The sequence below is a fragment of the Hylobates moloch genome, unplaced genomic scaffold, assembly GCF_009828535.3.
Source record: "Hylobates moloch isolate HMO894 unplaced genomic scaffold, HMol_V3 SCAFFOLD_3, whole genome shotgun sequence".
NCBI classification, from domain to species: Eukaryota; Metazoa; Chordata; class Mammalia; order Primates; family Hylobatidae; genus Hylobates; species Hylobates moloch.
Window position 1 is genome coordinate 71,531,907 of NW_026652278.1, and position 19,020 is coordinate 71,550,926.

Here is a 19,020-nt window from a genome sequence, read left to right on the forward strand (position 1 = left end):
TGGAGGATACATGGTGTGGCAGTTTCACTGTGAATCCAGAATGATCCAGACGGCTGCTGTCTCTTTGTTAACAGGAAGCCAAACTGATGAGTTTGTAATGCATTTCTTATCAAAGGTAGTTTCAGAAAAGAAAATGTGCCCAATCAGTTTGGCTAGAATTTCACATATACTAGATTATGGGCTTAATCAGAATATCTCTGTTATTTTCTTGAGGAAATAGATACTTCCACATCCATTCCATTAAATCATTTTATGCCAATGAATTATGTATTTATGAATTTATAATTATCCTTGATTTTTCTTCCCCTTTTGCAGTGTACTCAATAAAATCATCAGCTGGAGCTTACAAAGCAATAGTGCTTAACAGATACAAGCATGCTAATATATTTTTTAAGTGAATGCTGATCTTTCTGAGCTGTGTGTCTGAAATCATCATTGTGAATAAAAGAATTGTAATTTCCAACCCATACATTTAACAAAGACAAAGTGGACTGTAATGGAATTTATGGAGCCTGTAAAGGAACTCTTTTTCTAAGATGGTTTATAACCAAACAGATTTGGATTTACTGTAGGTCAAATCAGGTCCCCCGATGTGTATCAAGAAAAAAATTCCTGTAAGATACCAAACACTGCTCCTGGCACCCTGGAAGGGCTCACACCTATGGCTGCAGCTACTAGCTTCCTGGTGTCCTCATTGTTTCCACCCCTAGTGAATTCAGTACTTACATGTCAGCTTTGAAATCAATATTTATACTGTCTTTACGTAAAATTATGACATTCTGTTCATCCTGGATTTTTTTAATTTTGATATTTTGAAAATATTTTATTTTGATAGCTTGAAAATATTGCATGAAACTATCATTTATCTTGATTCCTGAGGTTTTGGGTCTCCTCTTAAATTTGGTGCCCAGGGCAAAAGCTTCTCTCACCTCACCCAATTTCCAGCCCTGAACACCATTTCTCAAAGGTGTTTGAGGTACTGGTTCTGCCACCCCACAGAACTGGACAAGGCAAATCTAAGAGAAGAGTTATTTCTTTTGATCACTTCATGCTGTTTGCATGAGATTGTTAAGGAAGGCCCTTGCAACAAACGCTTCCTCGTGGATTTACAAATTGTCAGGCATCCAAAGGAGTGGAGAAAAGATCATGCTGCCTCAGGAATCTGAGATTTGCCACCTGCCCAGAGTGAGAAACAGAAAAGAGTGCTGGGGTCAGGTCTCTCGTGGACTTTATTTCACATCCCACATCAAATTCTCCTGGTTAACACAATGTTGATTTACATTTCCACTTTGGGGTGAAAGTTTTTATTTGCTTACATATTTTGACACCAATGTTACTTTCTTTTTTCTTTCCCCCTGCCCCCAAAAAGCTTCAAATAGCCATGACTGGCAGAAGATGTCAATCATATTTCATTTCCATTTTCACTTTGCTGTTTACATTCTTTAAATTAATGCTTGCCCTGATGATTGTGGTATTTAAACACCAGCCTAGAATCTAATTGTGTACATGCAGAACTGTTTTCTAAACCATAAGACGTTATATAAATACAAACCACTATTATTATTAACATTATTACTACTAGCTCATCCGGAAATACCATATCTTCCATTGAGCCAATGGTGTCAAGAGCCCCCTAGAATTCTAATATATATTCCAGATGGGTGCACTGATACTTTCTTTGAAACTCAGATAAAGGTAAAATGCATGGGTTTTTAGTGCAACCCAGGTGCCCGATGAAGAATGTCCTGCCAGAACAATTTAGAAATACAGTATGCTTTTAACCTTGGGAGGTAAGGACCAGTGTGGATTGTGACTTTACACTAAACACAGCGTTTAGTATATTTCTTAAGGGCATAATCACCTTCTATAGATGTTCTTGAACTATAAAATCATTATCTGTATGCTATTATAATTTGTCCTCGGACACATCCTGTGCAATATTTTATAATGCTAGTGTATGGAGGGCCCTTTCTGGTCAATGCATTAGAGAACAAGATGTGGAGTGCAACAGAAGGGCTGGAAGGGGCTTGGGGATGCTCTGGCCTCACCCTCTTTTGCCTCAAAGCTGCACTCATATGCAGACCCTGACCCAGGACCCAGATCGGCTGATTTCTAATTCAGATCATTTGCTGCCAGAATTCTGCCTGTGAGTGAGAATAGCATGAGGATATGAGCTTCTTGAGTCAGTCCACCTGCCCACGTCCCAGCTCTGACCCTCTTTAGAGCTCTGATCTCAGACCAGTTACTCCATACCTCGATGTCCTACGATCTACTGTGATCCCTACTGGACCAAGGAGGACATCAAATTTGGGAGATGCTTTGGGATTATGTGACATAACCAGGGGGCTGCAGGCTGACAGCCTGAGAACCAACTACTGTCCCCAGTGTGCTGAGCTTGGCACCGCCCTGCTGACACACAGGATTTCACATGTGGGACAATCTTTAAGTCTGAAGATTGTCCACACAAATATGGATTTCCAACTTCTAATTAAAAATCTTGTAGAGGACTGAGTCTTCATTCCAAAAGGGTGACTTTCTCCTGGGGCAGGAGCTTATCGGCTGCTCAAATGCCCCACTGCTGCCTACTGTACCCTCAGATATAGGGCAGACACCCCATGTTTGCATTTCTGGCCCTGGAACGTGTGACACTCAAGTGTACCATCCCTGAAATAAAGATTTTAAGGCATGGGATATCCCTCCACAAATGCCAACTCACATTGAGTGGGTAGAGGGGTAAGAGTTAACCACACAGGCCTCAAAGCCACACTGTTGGGTCTGAACCTAGGTATTTGGCAAATTATCTAACTTCAGTTTTCTCATCAATAAAATGAGAATTAGAGTACCTATCTAATGGGTTGTTGTGAGAATGGACTGAAAATGTGAAAAGCACTTAAAAGAATTCCTAGTGAGCTCTTTCTAAATGCTACCCATGATTATTGCCTTGGCTTTGAAGAGTCAGAGCAATGAGAGTTCTCTGCTGCTGGGTCCTTCTCCACACCAGTCTGCCACCTTTGGACATGGTGTAATTCACATGGGTCCATACTCTCTCTCCTTCCCCAAGCAATTGATCCAGTAACCAACCCTTAGAATGGGGTGAGCATTCCCACCCCCACCTGACCCCTAGCCTTGCATCTCATTCAACTGTCACCTTTGTCCCTTGTTTCATATGGCCCCAATGAAGTGCTCAAGTTAAATAATTAGGTTTTGCCAAATGTCATAAAAACAAGAAAAGCCAGAAAACGTTTAAACGGACCTCAATTGGAGAAGGCTGGAACCATTCAGGACAAGAACAAATGAAAGACAGATGGGGACAGAGGAACCCCACTGTTTCCTCTAAATTACAGGAAATTCACGCCGCCTGATTGTGAGGGCCTCTTTTCTTTCCCTTGAATTTCTTCTGGGAGGTCATGGGATTGATCAGCGTATGTAGACACGTGGGAGACAGAAGAAGGGGCAGAGGCATGGCAGGGTAGAGAGGCAGTGACTCCTTCACCAAGCCCTCCCACCATGTCTTCCTTTCACCTGACTACCTGACCACCCTTGAAGGGACAGGCTAGGCTGCCTCCTCCAGGATGCCTTCCCAGATTATTATGACAACATCAATTCTCTCCTTTCTTTAAAAAATCCCCTGGCACTTCTGATCTCATACCTTGCATTATTATAATTTGTTTTCAATTCTAATGTGTTCTACTCCCCCAGCTAGGCTTACAAGCTCCTCTGTTGGAGTTCACATATCACTGAGTCTCTCACAATGCTGGGCCCTGAAAAGTTCCCAATAAATAGCTCCTGGCAGCTACAGAGGCGATGTTGCAAAGGGGAGAAGCACAGCTTAGTGATCAGGAGCCCCGGGGTTCTAGGCCTGCCTTGGATCAACTGTGTGGCCTTGGCAAGACACTTCCCTTTCCTGGGGGGGATGAGCATTAGTTAAGTATGAGACCCTTCTGGCTCTGATTTGTAATGACTCTGAGTTTAATGTCGGGCATACCTTTTTCTTGTTCTTTTCCTTAAAATCTTTTTAAAGCTGCACAGTAAGAGAGAACCACAAGCCTAGCCAGAGAAATTAGATAATTGCATCAAATACGAATATACGAACTCGTAAGTTAAGTAAAAGCAACAGTACAAAAGATGTTGCATGAGAATGTCAAGGGAGGGCTACATGAAATGTCTTAGACAATAAGTAAGTCCTAGAGAGAGAATTGTTCAGGAAAAAAGAAAAAGAAAGAAAGAAAATGAAGACAACTTGAAACAAGAATAGGATGAATAGAGAGGTCAGCCTTATTTACCGTATATCCCCAGATGGAGCACAGGGCCTGGCACTCGGGGCACTTGACCCATGATGCTGAACAGACTAAGGAGTGGCAGTCGAGGGCGGGAAGGGCATGCCAGGTGGAAGACACAGCCTGAACCAAGGCAAGGTGGTTGGAAAATACTAAACTGTACGAACTGTAAGAAAGTCAGTTTGGCTAGAGCAGGAAAATGTATTTGAGGGCACAGTTGGAGGTATAAAGGGCAGATAGTGTAAGCATTTACATTCCAAATGACAGAATTTGGGCAATATTTGGTAATAATCTGAATCCTCTGGGAAAGTTATTTTTCTTTCGATTTAAATACTGAAGTTCAAAGAGGATAGTGGGTGGGCTTTGCATCTTGAAAAGTCTATCAGAAACTGCCTAGCTCGCTCAGCCCACTTTTCTTTCCAAGGTAAGAAACACACATTCGTGCATGGAAATAAAGTGGGGAGGCTCTTGGCAATGGTCCAGTTCCATTGAAGGTCTCATTTTTCTTTTTTTTCTGGACAGCTTATTGAACAGGAAAATAAAGTTATCTAATGCCTTGGAATGGGGTCCCGTGAAACTCACAAGGCCTATTCCTCACAGCCCAGCCAGGTAAATTTACCCTGATTTCAGGATGGCTATTTCTTGTCTTCAACTACTCCAGCTGATCCCATCCCCTCTACAGGGAAGTGGAAGGAAACCCATCAGGGTTTGACTTTTACATGAAAACTGACTGCAATCCATATTTTCAAAAAGTCATTTTCAACCAAACCAGTGCTTTAAAATAGATTCACTGAGAAGAAAATGTTTCCCCAATCCTCTCCTCCTTGATTTTGTTGAATCAATAACACTTCAAGATGTTCTCTGTGAAAATCACGAGTGAATTCAATAAGAACGTACATTATATTATCTAGATCCTCAATTTGCAGCCCTTAGCGCAGTATGCCTGAGAAAAGTTTAAAAACTCAAAAGAGAGAAATCCTATTCAAAGAGTAAAATACTGCCTATGCTTCCAAAGTTCTTTATGGCCTGATAGGTAGAAAATTTAATAATGAAGGGCCAGAAATGGTGGCTCACATTTGTAATCCCAGCACCCTGGGAGGCTGAGGCAGGTGGATATCTTGAGGTCAGTTGAAGATCAGCCTGGCCAATATGGCGAAACCCCATCTCTAAAAATACAAAAATTGGCTGGGCATGGTGGCATATGCCTACAGTCCCAGCTACTTTGTAGGCTGAGGCAGGAGAATCACTTGAACCCAGGAGGCAGAGGTTGCAGTGAACCAAGATCGCACAACTGCACTCCAGCCTGGATGACACAGTGAGACACTGTTAAAAAAAAAAAAAAAAAAAAAGGAAGAAAATTTAATAATGCAGAAAATAAACAAATAAGTGGGTCATCCTGAGACATATTTCAATTCTCCCCTTCTGTAACCTCAATAAATTCATTTTCTCCCACATAAGCTAATGTTTGCACTAAATATTCTGTACAAAGGAATACCGCAGAACATGAAAAAACAATAAAAAGATATAGCTGTGTCTTTTTTTAAAAAATGGTTGAAAAATTGGGTATGTGTGGACAAAATAATTTTTAAAAATAGTTTTGCTTGCACATTTGATTTCTCTCCTCATTTATGATGCCCAAGTTGATGAGCTGACCAGCTTTTCTGTGAAAAGTCTTCTTAAGAAACAGAACAAAACATAACAAAAACTCTGATCCTGTTTGTCAAAATGTAGTTCTGGCCCCGAGAGAAAAGCAATATTCTTTGGATGACTTGGATTCTAGAGTAACTCTTTTATTAGTATTATTATTTACTTTTTTTTTGAGACGGAGTCTCGCTCTGTTGCCCAGGCTCCCAGGCTGGAATGCAGTGGTGCAATCTTGGCTCACTGCAACCTCTACCTCCCAGGTTCAAGCAACTCTAGTGTCTCAGCCTCCAAAGTAGCTGAGATTATAGGCACCTGACTAATGTTTATATTTTCAGTAGAGATGGGGTTTCACCATGTTGGCCAGGCTAGTCTCAAACTCCTAACGTCAAGTGATCTGCCTGCCTCAGCCTCCCAAAGTTCTGGGGTTACAGACGTGAGCCACTGCACCCAGCCTGGATTCTAGAGTAACTCTTGATGAAGGAATATCATACTAAGGTGATTTTTATATAAAACATTAATTCAGTATATCAATCAGTCATTTTAATAAAAACGCCCCTCATTATCCTGAGGTGAATAGAAGCCTACAGGATTAATTTGTATAAATAGATATTAGATTAAAATGGGAACTTGCCACATAACAATAATCAGACAGCATAGGTAATCCAGTCTCAGTGCTGAATCCAGTATTGTGTAGTTACCTTTTAAAAACAGTAACATGTATTTAACTGGGACTTGCTTCAAGTAAGCACTGCATCAGGCAAGTCGGATTTCAAATAAACCTCAGCAATTGAGGGGCATTGTCGTACTGGCAGTATATCTCTTCAAACAACAGCAACAACAGTTTTAGATATTTATTTTAGAGAAATAAAGGAGACAATCTGCAAGAGAAAAGGCAGAAAGTGAGGAGGAGAGTACCTAGAATCCAGGTAGAGGATTTATTTCTAGAAAAGCAGCGCCACCTGCTGGTGGACCCGCATGTCAGGCCCTTCTGCGGCTTGCAGGCCATCTATCTTGCAATCTATGCATAAATATACAGCAGTATTTCTCAGCTGCTGTTATACATAAGAATTTTATTACCAGTAGGCAGATTTCTAACACCCATACCTGAAGTATGGGTTATATAAAAACCTAGAATGTTAATTGTTGACAAACTAATTCTAATATGTAAAGCACTGTAAGTCACCCAGTAAATATACAAATAAATCAAAAGGGATAGCTCCTTTTGCTCTAACAATGTGTTATTAAAAACCGCAACTTAATCACTTACATAAAAATAATGTTCATGCATTTCGGTGTACTAAGAAATCAGGAAAATGCATTATAATCTTACTAACAGAGCTTTTCCTTCACTTACAATTTAGAGGAAACTAGTTTGCAGAAAAGATTTTTCCCTTTCTTTAAAAAATGTACCTAAACCAACATGTCATTTAGGAAATTTGCTCCTATAACAAAACCTAAGTTACAAACAACTAAGATTACATCTATAAAATGTTATATTTTTAAAATAGCAATAGAGAAGTCGTGGAAAATATGTCACTGATACAGTGAGCAGAGAAACACTACCTGTCATTTTTCAGAAAAAGATCACACAAACGCGATAGCAAAGGAACACAATAAAAAGCAGAAACAGGAATGTGATAGGTGACTCTGATTGTATCTGCAAAGGAAACTGTGAAATAAATTAACACCCAAGTACCCAAGAAAGGCACATTGTGGCTTCACTGGAAGTGATCATTATGCAACAGAGAAGGTTGGTGATTTTGTAAGAACCGAAATAAAGTGTAGCCTGTGAAATCTAGTGGTGATAACTAATGACCATACTACTTACAACTTTGATTTGATCTCTAACATAGAAAAATAAAATAAAAAAGTACTCTAAAGAATAGATGTATGCAATAGGGATTGTATTTTTCACTTGAAACAAATAAAACTCAAATGGGATCAAAGGGCCCCAGTAAATGAAAAATGACAGTTCCTATGTTGCCCTGACTTGATCTTAAGCAAAACTACCATGCTGATAACATAGCAGGGGATGTGAGGAAGGCAGTGGAGTTCTTGGATTGCTATAAAAAGGAGGCGAGTATGTAGCCCATTCAGCTGATGGGAAGCCCATTCTAATTCCAAAAAGTCATTGAGATTTAATCTCTAACAACAACAATAACAAAAATAATCATGCGGCAACCAAAAGGGTATCCTTTAAAAACACACATACACAATTGTGTTATTTCCAATACATTCTGTAGAATCTGTTTACATTCAATTCTTCCATCTGTCTAAGCTGGGTAAGGCACATGTGTGAAGGGAACCAAATATCACAATGCTTGCTTTGAGAACGAAGTGTCTCCAGTTATCCAGACAGGGAGCTTGACTAGGAGGGTCTTAGGCATAGGCCATGGGCATCCCATCTCCCACCTCAGCTGGCTACCACTCACTCTGGAGAGACAGGGTTTCCGGAAGCAATTCTGGACAGATGCGAAGGGTGAAGGGGAATCTGGTGGGGTTCAGGGCTGTCAAGATTTGAGTTGGGGGCTTACCCTGCCTAGATATAACTCCCAGCGTTAGCTTGTGTATTAGTCCAGTGAGATAAGGTCTAGGCCATTGGCTAGGTCTGAACCATTAAAGGTGCATGCCCTGCCTTAAGAGCCTTAAATATCCAAACTTATTTGGGATAAATTCAAATCAATGAGGAAACATAGGTGGATGAACAGAAGCAATGGGTTTGCCATGGTTTCCTACCCCGACTCAAATACCCAGTAACATATGGAAGGAGAAAACATCAGCACCCCCAGATCCACTACAGAGCCCACTGTGTGCCGTCAGCAGAAACAATGGAACAAATGTGTTACCTTCAGAAGAAGCAGTGATCAATCTGAGAACAATCTATTCAAGAGTTGTCCAGCAGTCAAAGGAATTGGCTGTTGGCTGTTCAGAAACAAAGGTTCTGTTCAAGAAGGTATAAAGGAACAAGAAGGAAGAAAGGAAGATCTCTAGCCTTGAGACTTTTTTTTTTTTTTTTGCCTCTGGTTCAAGTTCTCTTGAAAGACCTTTTTCCTTGAGATACATGCTTAATAAACTATGGAAACATATTCTCAACAGAGTTTACATGTTAATCAGCAATTTATTGAATTTTCACTGTGTGCCTTGGTTACTGTGTGCAATATGCTAAGAATTCAAAGACCAATGAGATGTGGTGTTTGTTGCTGTTTTTGACTTCTACAAAAACCTCAACATAAAAACTGTCTAATGGGGTTTACATGAAATGTTACAGGCTTACAGAAAAGAGATTCACTTTTTCTAATTTGGGGTCAGGGTGGGCTAGTTAAGAAGGCTTCACAGAGATGGCAGTACTTGAGCTGTACCTTCACAGCAGAGGTTGGCCAACTTTTTCCCTAAAAGGCCAGATAGTAAATATTTTGAGCTTTCTGGGCCATACCCTTTTTGTTACAATTACTCAACTTTGTAGTTGTAGCCTGAAAGCAGCCATGGACACTGAGCAAATGAATGGGTGTGACTATGTTACAAGGAAACGTTACTTACTACAATGGATGGTAGGCCAGACTGGGCCCATGGGACAGTGTGCTGACCCCTGCTTTGAAGGATGGGTAAGTTTTAATCTGCTAGAAGCAGAGAGGAAAAGAATCACAGTCTCAGGAAAAGGTTCCAGAAATGTGTTAAGTAATGAGAATAAGATGCTTCTAGAGAATTGTTAGATGATGGATGCTTATGTGAAGAACGGAACTAGGGAAACTGGTTGAGGCCAAACTGCAAAGGGCTTTGAATGCCATTTTAATAGCAGAAATTGGAAATTATCCTCTTAAAAAACAAGGAACCATCAAAAGCTCTCTCTCTTTAAAATGGGATAACATGACAAAGTCTGTGCTTTAGAATACTAAAGTTGGTGGTGGTTTGGTGGCAAGAGGAATTAATTGAAAGGTTGAAGGCCAACGATGGCAGACTAGCTGAAGGAGAAATGAGCATGTGAGCTTGGCAGTGCTACTGGCAATGGTGAGAAAAGGTTCGAAATGTAATCTGGAGGCCAAATCAGAGGACTCGGCCATTGGTAGGAGGAAAGAGAGAGCGGTACAGGGTAAAACTCAGAATTTCAAATGTGCGTATTGATGCTCATTCCACTCATCCCTAGATCTGTCCACACATCAGGTCTGCTGAAAGAAAGGGATAGTGGTAAGGCATGGGTGAAAAACTTGGGCCCAGTCTTGGCCTTGCTCCAAGCACTCATCTAATTAATGACAAAATCAACAAGAAGCAGAGCCCAACTACTCATAAAGCAAGGTAGGAAAGGTGATGATGTGAAGTCTCAACCCCAACCGGACCTCAAAGATATGGCCAGACGTGGTGGTGCATGCCTGTCCTGGCTACTCGGGAGGCTGAGGTGAGAGGATTGCTCAAACCTAAAAGTTCAAGGCTGCAGTGAGCTATGATCACACCACTGCACTCCAGCCTGGGTGACAGAAGGAGGTCCCATCTCAAAAAACAACAATAACAACAGAAAAAGATGAGTTGAGATCAAGACCATCATCAAAAAAAGAAATTCTGATAGAATTTGAAAGGACATGAATGTCTTCTTTCCCCATCTGTTGCCCTCTTTTTGTGTTCCAACTTTCCCTCCCTCTCCCAAAAACCCATCGAATTTGCTGACGATCTCCAGACCTATTTTAGGGATGCACAAGCCATAAAGAAGGGGTTTCAGGGGAATGAGGAATGATGAGACCTGAAGTCACAGTTTTCTAATGATCCCAGGACCTAAGGATTCTAACAGCTGGGCTAAAATCTAAGACACACATTTGTTTTCATCCATCAAATCTGTACTATTCCAACTAGGAAGCCTCTTTTGCCTGGAGATGGTGTTCCCGTTTGGCCCTATATGCTTCCTGCTACACGAGTTCATTCCTGGAGACCTGGCAATAACAAAACAAGGTGTAACAAATATGACAAGGAGGCTCTTCGGGGAGGTCAACAGTTAGCATTCATTGTGGGAGGGTGGGGCCATTTGTAGAGACACTGCATATGAACTGGTCTGGGATAGCTGCAGTAGCTGACAAAGTTCTGATTACTAATAACCTCCAAATCACTGGAGCATAGATAATACCCGGACCCCGAGTTGGGGAGATGGCCTTTTTCTGTGCTTTCCTTGAGGAAAATAAAAGACATCTTGGAAGAAAACAAGCTGACAATAAAATAGAAACCTGTAAGAATCTTCTGGGCTCTTTCAGTGTGTCCCTGTGTGCCCAGTTCCTGCCCTAGAAGCTGCGAACTCACAGACAGAAGACTAACACTGATACACTACGAGGTTTCTACACACATAATTGTTCCTCACAGGACCTACCACAATGTTGGGTAATAGACATCAGCACTTTAGAAGGGTTTATAACAGTAAGGGTTGAAGCAAAAAGGACTTTTAGCCTTTTTCAATCAGAAGAAGGAAGATAATCAGAGTCTCAGAGTTTAAAGGAAACTTAGAAATATGACCTTCCAATTTCCTCATTTTACACACAAATTTTGCAAGGCCTACTGGGTAGTCAAGATGGAAACTAATGTTCTGGGGAGATATAGCTGTCTCTTGGTATTTTTGTTGGCTTATTTCTGTTGAGACAATTATTCCGTTACCTAGAAATTAAACAAATTGACTCCATTTAACTTTTATAGTCTGTTATACTAAGCTGTTCAACTCTCAGCCACTATCTGTGGGCTTGTCTGCCTGTAGCTGATATGACCTATTATAAGGCTAGCTTGATGACAGTCAGTCATTTGAAAAAAAAAAAAAAAAAAAAAGCACTAGTTATGGTTAAAGTGGCTTATCATTATTATTTCCATCAATACTATGGGAGATGGCAGGCTTCGGATCTAGCAATCTACTCACCCGCTATGTGATCTTGGTCAAGTTCTTCTCTGTTTCTTTGTTAATTTCATATGTTAATGAAGGATGATAATAATAATAATTCAACATATGCCAAGCAATCTTTATATATATTCACTCACTGAATTCATGCAACCACTCTGTGAGACAGGTCCTTATTATCTCCAGTTTATAGATGAGGAAGCTAAAAAATAGTGAAGTTCTGGAACTTACTCTAAGTCACATGGTAGTAGGACATGATTTCTATGCTGGGGATGCCTAGATGAAATGAGATGATGTTGGTGCCTTGAGAAGCACAAACACTCAAACACACATAAGACATAACTCTTATTATAGCCATGAGCATCTACTTGGTGAACATGTCAAAGCATGACTTCACCAGGACTTACTTCTAAAGTTTCCAGAAAATTCACAGATCTCACCCTTGTATCTGCCTGCTCTGATGTTTCCTAGGATTTCAGGCTATAATTGCCAACAAGATCTCTCAGTTCACTGCACAGTGAGGGGAACGGCTTCAGAATCCCCTAAGACAGAGAGGAGGAAAGACAGGAGATGTCTGCCTGTTTCCCATCTTCATCTTAATAGAAGATGTTTGTGAAGGAGCAGTGTTTCCAGCAACCAGCCCCTTGCAAATTTCACATTCATGCCCTAACTTCCGGACCCTGTGACATGACCTGAGCCCCTTCCTCCCTGTCTTCATTCCTAGCATAGTTGCAACTTTTATTTTCACTTAGCATCCCTCTTCTCTGCAGGTCATTGTGTGTCCCTTCTCAGTAACACCTGTTTAGGGCTTTGGTTTTGAAGCATCCCTGCTGGATATCTTCTCTCAGTTGGATACATTACAGGCCGTACGTGGAAATTTACTCATCTGCACTGAAGAAATGGCCAGATCAGCCTTGACAAAATGCAGAGAGCATTTCAGAACCATTCAAAGGTAAGGGAATGCTTGGTGCAGCCTCAGAGAGCTTTGAGAACAATCAGGAAAACTCTTCCTTGGCTTGAGCAGAACAAACAGAATAATGGCTCCTAACAGGAAATAGCTATGAGACATTCAGCTCTTGGATACCTCCACGTGGGAGGAATCATCATTTGGGTGCTGCTGTTGGATTCAAGCTGCCTACCTCAAGTCAGAGTCAATTACCCTGACCGCCATAAAAGGCCTTCAATGTTGCTCTACATTTGGGCAGGTTGATGTGCCCGCCTGCAGATGCTGACACCTCTCTAGCTACAACAGGCCCCTTTCCTCACATGAGGCCTGCCCAATGCATTGGTTTTATGCTGCCTTGACTCACAGCAAAACAATCAGGTTTGCGGAAATTAATAAAACTGAATGTGAATGTCACAAGTCCTTGATTTTCCAGAGCAAATGCTCTATATGTGGTGGTAACCCTGCCTCTCCTCATTGGAAGCATTGGTGGATTTTTGCCTGTGTGGTTTTTTCCGGTACTTTGTTTCCAGATCTTCTTTCCCATAATTTGTCCTTTACAAAGAATATCAATTGCACCTACCAGTTGATCATTTTCTAGTTCCTTCAGTCATGTCCTTGTTCTTTCTTACTACATTTTTTCCTCTTAATCTTCTTGTACATCACAATTTTTTATGTTTACATACATACACTATATAGTAAGTTGCTGCTTAGAAAGTTTTGGGAAACTTCATGGATCTAGGGCGATCTGGCTTCTAGCACATCACCAATTCCTTTAAGGGTTGGGAACCCCTTCATTTATTCATTCTTTTACTCATGAAATATTTACTGAACTGGAATCCTTCAGGCCATTTCCTATTCAAGTATTCTTGCCAATATAGGAAGCCCAGCCAAGGATGTCAGCATGCTACATTTTTGACCTCGGAGGGAGGGAAGGCAGCCCCTGGGTCCTTTCTTGACTGAGTGTGATCCAACAGGCTCCAGCCCAGAAAGCTGACATTAACCAAAATGAAGATCATTTTAATGCAAGCAGTCAGCTCCCTTCCCAGAAGATAGCCCACGCTCTATGGTGTGCAGATGCCCATCTATGCACTGTCGATACAGCTGGTGCAGTGCCAGCTCTAGGGCTGGAGTCTTTCTCACTTCATTTATAAGTCTCTCAGTGCAGTCGATCATCCCTAATGCAGATCTGCCTCAAAAGATTCCGCTTTCTATTTGCATAGGGTTTTCTCTGCAGCTCTAGGAACATTTGGTGGGACTCATCTTGCTGTACTGAAGGGGCTAGAGTGAAAACTTTCAGATTTACTAGAAAAGGCTGGGGGAGTTTTTTCTTGCTGTTTCCCTTGAATATGAGAGACTAGCTCCCCCTGAGGATGACCAAATGAGACAGTCAGAGAAGAAAGGCCACTTTTGTTAGTCCTGCTCATCTGAGCTGGACATCAAAAGAAGGTCTCCTCAGAATAAAAATCTATGGGCATGTGTAGCAATCTCCCTCCAAAGCAGGCACTATCTAGCTATTTACAGAAAGGCCTTTGCAATTCCCTCTGAGATTTCAAATGCAAGGGTCTGACAATGCTGGATTTAGCTCTGTCCATTTAGATTCCCTTTGGGAAAAAGATCAGCTGGGGAAGCAGAACCCCTGTAAGCAGATGTGGCGATGGAGGGTCCCCTGACTATCCAGGTAATTCAACAAGCTGGTTTGGGAGAAAGCCCCAGAGAGAGAAGGACAACACACAGCTGGTTGGCTTGGTACATTTTGCCACATTGCACTTCCAGAAGTTGGCATTCTCAGCATGTACAGCCTACCACCATGAGGGAACCCAGGACTCAAGTGTTTTCCATGCAGTTTTAATGACTCTCTGAGGTCAATGGTGTTCACAAATGCCACAATCACGGATGCTGACATAAGAAAGGACACAGACAAAGGTCTTATGCACAAAGCAGTAAAACCGAAAAGAAAATTGTGCATGATACTTAGAAATGCCACGACTTCTTTAGGACTCTGTGTGGCAGTACTTCACAGGAAATGTGTTTTGTATTTCCACTCGAGAAGGTTAAGTGGTTGAAAACTACAGTGGATTTTCAGTGAATGGGATGTGAAGCAGTTTATTATTTTTTTCCCCCATCGATGTAAGGAGACAAGCTGACTTCCTGAGAAAGGAGGAGAAAAGTCTCCTTGCCATATACAGGGATTTAAAGAATAATTCCCATAAGCTCTAACTGAAGCTACCACTTGCAGCTTGAAGCAAGAGCCTCAGCACTGGCCAGCTGTCCCCACTGGTGGCTCCCACTTGCTTTGTGTCTACTACTCAGCCTGAGCCAATACTTCACACCCGCAGGTGAGAGCTGCCTGTCACCTTCAACACACTCGAGATGTGAGACATATTTGAACTGGGGAGGATGGTGAGGAAGAAGGAAGAAATACTGGTTAGGAAAAGGAAACAGAAGGAGTAGATCCCCAAGGCCAGTGGTAGTAGATGCAGACAAGTGGGTCTCCTAGTCCTGGGTCAGAAGTCAGGAAATCTTCCTCCAATAAGAAGGAAACTCTAGAGAACCCAGCTAGGAATCACAATGGCTGCCAGGTCAGCTGGGGAGAATTAGGCTCATGGAATTCAACTGCTCCAGAGCCACTAATTAAACTGTCTTTTAAAGACTGTAACTTCTTGGATTTGCATCTGGGTAATGTGCTTCACCTGCAGGGCCTTGTAGACTATAGATCAAGTCTTCCTTCCGAAGGCTTCTCAGAGCAGCTGGGCCCTGGCCCTCCCACCACAGGCTCCCCTCTGTCTCCTCCCTGAGAGGGGGCCTTCCAGCTCCCCCCTAGTCAGTCCCTTCCTCCCCTGAAGCCACAGCAGCCCTCTCAAAACAAAGCCTCTGTTAGGTCACTTCCCTGATCAAACACCAATATGATAGTGTCGCATTGTCTAAAGACTTTCTATCATATTACAGACTAAGAACAAAACCCTTGGCCTGGCCCCTGCCAGGAATGGGGCCCCATTTTACCCTTCGGGGGGTCCACTCCCTGCATGTTAAGTAAGTCTTAAACTCTAGCCAAATTGGGTGGCCAGCTGCTGTGCAGGAGGTCCCCCAGGACTCTCTATATTATCTCGAGTTTTCATTACCAGAATCCTCACTTTTTTCTCCTCCCTTGGAGATTAAGTGACTTATCCATCATATTCAACTCCAAGAGTAACTGAGCAACTCAACCGATTCCACATACTGTGAAGCCACACGGCCTGTGTTGAAATCCTAGCTCCACCAGTCACTGGCTATGAGACCCTTGGCAAGTCATGAGACTGTGACATGAGGCTATGAGACCCTTGGCCAGACTCACTGGCTATGAGACACTTGTGCCTTAGTTGCCTCATCTGTAAATGGGGCACACTGCAGATGTCTCAGGTTATAGTTGCCTCAACTGCAAACAACAGTTACCACATAATAAGGGTTAAATTAATTAATATTTGTGGTAATAGGGGGAGTAGTGCCTGTAATGAAGCAAATGATATGTAAGTGTTAAATTTAACAACAACAACACATACACACATCCTCCCTGTGTACTCAGAGTTGCTTGCACACAGTAAGAGTAGAGACTACACTAAGTCTAGTCATAACATGAATCCAAGTTAACCAACTAGCCATTTCTTAGTACTGCTATGTCAACAAGCTCACTCCCTTGGTGATGCAGTATACATAGAATATAGATCTCTTTGGGAAGTGACCCCATGCTCAGATAAAACTAAAACATGACCCTAGCCTCAAAAGAGAAACATAATTTTTCAGCAAATGTTGGTAGTATGCCTCCCTCTGACTCTCCTCACCAATGAGCACGACCTGCTTATAAGTTCTACGTCCACTCCATTCTGGTTTCCATTTTTTAGCTGCTCTGTGCTTGCGGCTTCTAGGCTTCACTGGGAGTCAAAGATCCCAAATGTTAAGATCGTTCCGAACAGCATGCTGGCAAATGTCCTAAATGTGCTGGGCCAGATGACAAGCATCCATCTCTGATGAAGGAAGTATCCAACTGAAATGATGGGCACCATGAGATGGAGAATCCCAAGGCATGACGGAGACCACAGGTGCTGCAGACCCACAGTCCGTTTCTGTCTGGATGGGGAAGGAAGGCAGGATGCAGTGAAGCCTGTGCCACTGCCCCACAAGCCTCTCTCGAGTGACTTCACACCATTATTGGTCTGATACTAATTTGAGACAATGCCCAATCACATCATAACAAATTAGCCACAGACACGTGATAGCAATCAACTCAGGGGGCGATCTTGAATGCGGGCTGGGGGATTCCCCAGCTCCGTGCGCTGCACGCTCCCACAGATGTTTCTAAAAGCCTCTTCCCAGAGGCCCATTTAGAGAGAAATTAAATGCAACTTCGACTTAATTAGCGTTTTAAATGATAATGAATACAATGTAGATTCATAGGAGGCATTTACATTGTGTTGTAAAATTGATAAAAATTTAATAACTCTTTGTTAATAAGCTATGTCTCCCCAGACCCATAAAGCCTAAGGCACTGCAAACTCCAGACTGGGTCTAATCGAGGCTCCTGGTGCAGGTGGAGGAAGGAGGCAGAGATGGACTTGACATTTACTCCAAGCCTGCTCTAATTCAAACCTCTGCTTGTTCATCAGTACTTTATTTCATACAGTAAAGGTCAGGATTAGGGCTCAAGGCAGAGCCTTGACAAGAAAGCTCAAGTGGAAGGCGGGCTGGCCCTGGCATCTGTCGCCTGAGATAGTGGAGAAGGATGGAAGATGAGGAGCTAACTGGCCACATCTGCCCTCCACCATGGAGGTAAGAGGAAGCATTCACTGCCTGGTGGTAGAAGCTGTCAGGATGAGAATCCTGACAACTGGCCACTGCCCTGAAATAAAAAAGCAAACATAATTTCTATGTCACCTTGCATAAGGGCCTCTTCTGGGCTTACGTGAGGCATGCCAACGTCTTTTCTAGTTTGTCCTTAAAGAGCCGAGTCATTTATTACAGCACGATGTCCCTGGGAAGAGAGGTGTCCCATGATGGGGTATACACAAAGGACCCTGTCAGCTTCCCTCATTCTGACCTTTCTCCTTCTTGTTTCCCAATCCTGTTTCAAAGAATTTCTTTTGAGAAGTTGGCTGCCTTTTGCCTACTGTTCCTGTCTCCTTTCATCTGCCTGCAGTACATCTTCATAGTGTATTCATCTTCAGGAATTCAATCATACTCTTTTTTTTGAAGGTGGTGGAAGCACAAGGTCCCCAAATACAAGCCAGTGACTTTACCTGACACTCAACTGAAACAACCAGCTATTTATTCTGGAGAAGAACCCAGTGTGTTGGGAGCTCTTGACAGATGAGCGATGTAAGGGATCCTTCTCAAAGGCAGTTTTGCCCGAGCATGATTTCTGCCTTACAGTGCTGATTTAAGAAGCTGCCTACTGCACAGAGTGAGCTAAGGCTCACAGTAAGGCATATTTCCAGTCAACCCATGGCTCAGTGTGGCTATCACAAAATCAAGCAAGAGGCAGTGGCTTCTGTAGCCTCGCCTGCTACCAACAAGAGTGTCTTAAGAAGCCCCTTCCAGGCCCATCACTAGGTCTTAGTCACAGGAGATGACCCAATGGCTGCCTAGGCCGATCTGCCACTCTGTTTTTACTTCCTGCAATGAAGTATAAAGGGTCAAATCAGGACGCATGGGCCAGGGTAACTACAGAGCCAGGGGAGAACCCAAAGGCTCTGGTAGTCCTTGGTGTGCACATGTGTGATGGACATTGACAGAGAGAGAGAGCACTCACATCGGCATGGCACGCATGGGAAGATGGGAAAAAATGGAGACTCAGACAAATGGGCTTTAAAAATAATACATGAAAAACTATGATCACATTGATTCGTGCTTATTATCCTTGGCTCTTCTTTTTCTGTCTTTTTCTCACTGGCAGTGGTGGTGGAAAGAGGGGAGTCATTGATTTTAGGGTCCAGAAGTAAAATAAGCAAATAGAATTTAGGATTGGGGAATTTGAGGAAGTCACCCAAAACTGCACATAAAAGGAATAAGATAATTATAGGCTGTTGATTTTTAAATGTAGCTTATTAAATTAACTCTCCTTTAACAGGCGTTGGAAACTGTCAGGATAGGGTGTGTCCTATTATAGACATTTTCCTAGAGCTGTTTCCACCCCCTGCCCTTGTATCTGATTTTATGTACTTCAAAATGCCATTAGTTCACTCAAGTGACTTTAGTTCTATTGACAATGTTAATTCTCTGTCTGTACAAACCAAAGGCTACTCAGGATAAGCTGATTTTTGTTTATT

The 19,020-nt window shown here is 42.3% G+C and overlaps 1 protein-coding gene and 1 long non-coding RNA gene across 31 annotated transcripts in view; one reads left to right on the top strand and one right to left on the bottom strand.

Moving 5' to 3' along the window:
* LOC116460178 (uncharacterized) overlaps positions 1-2,674 on the top strand; it is a 96,736-nt gene extending 94,062 nt beyond the window's left edge. The window contains exon 4 of the long non-coding RNA XR_004245736.2: positions 316-2,674. This is a non-coding gene — a long non-coding RNA (uncharacterized LOC116460178). The remainder of the gene's footprint in view (positions 1-315) is intronic.
* KCNMA1 (potassium calcium-activated channel subfamily M alpha 1) overlaps positions 1-19,020 on the bottom strand; it is a 775,685-nt gene that overhangs the window by 112,849 nt on the left and 643,816 nt on the right. The window lies entirely within an intron of this gene.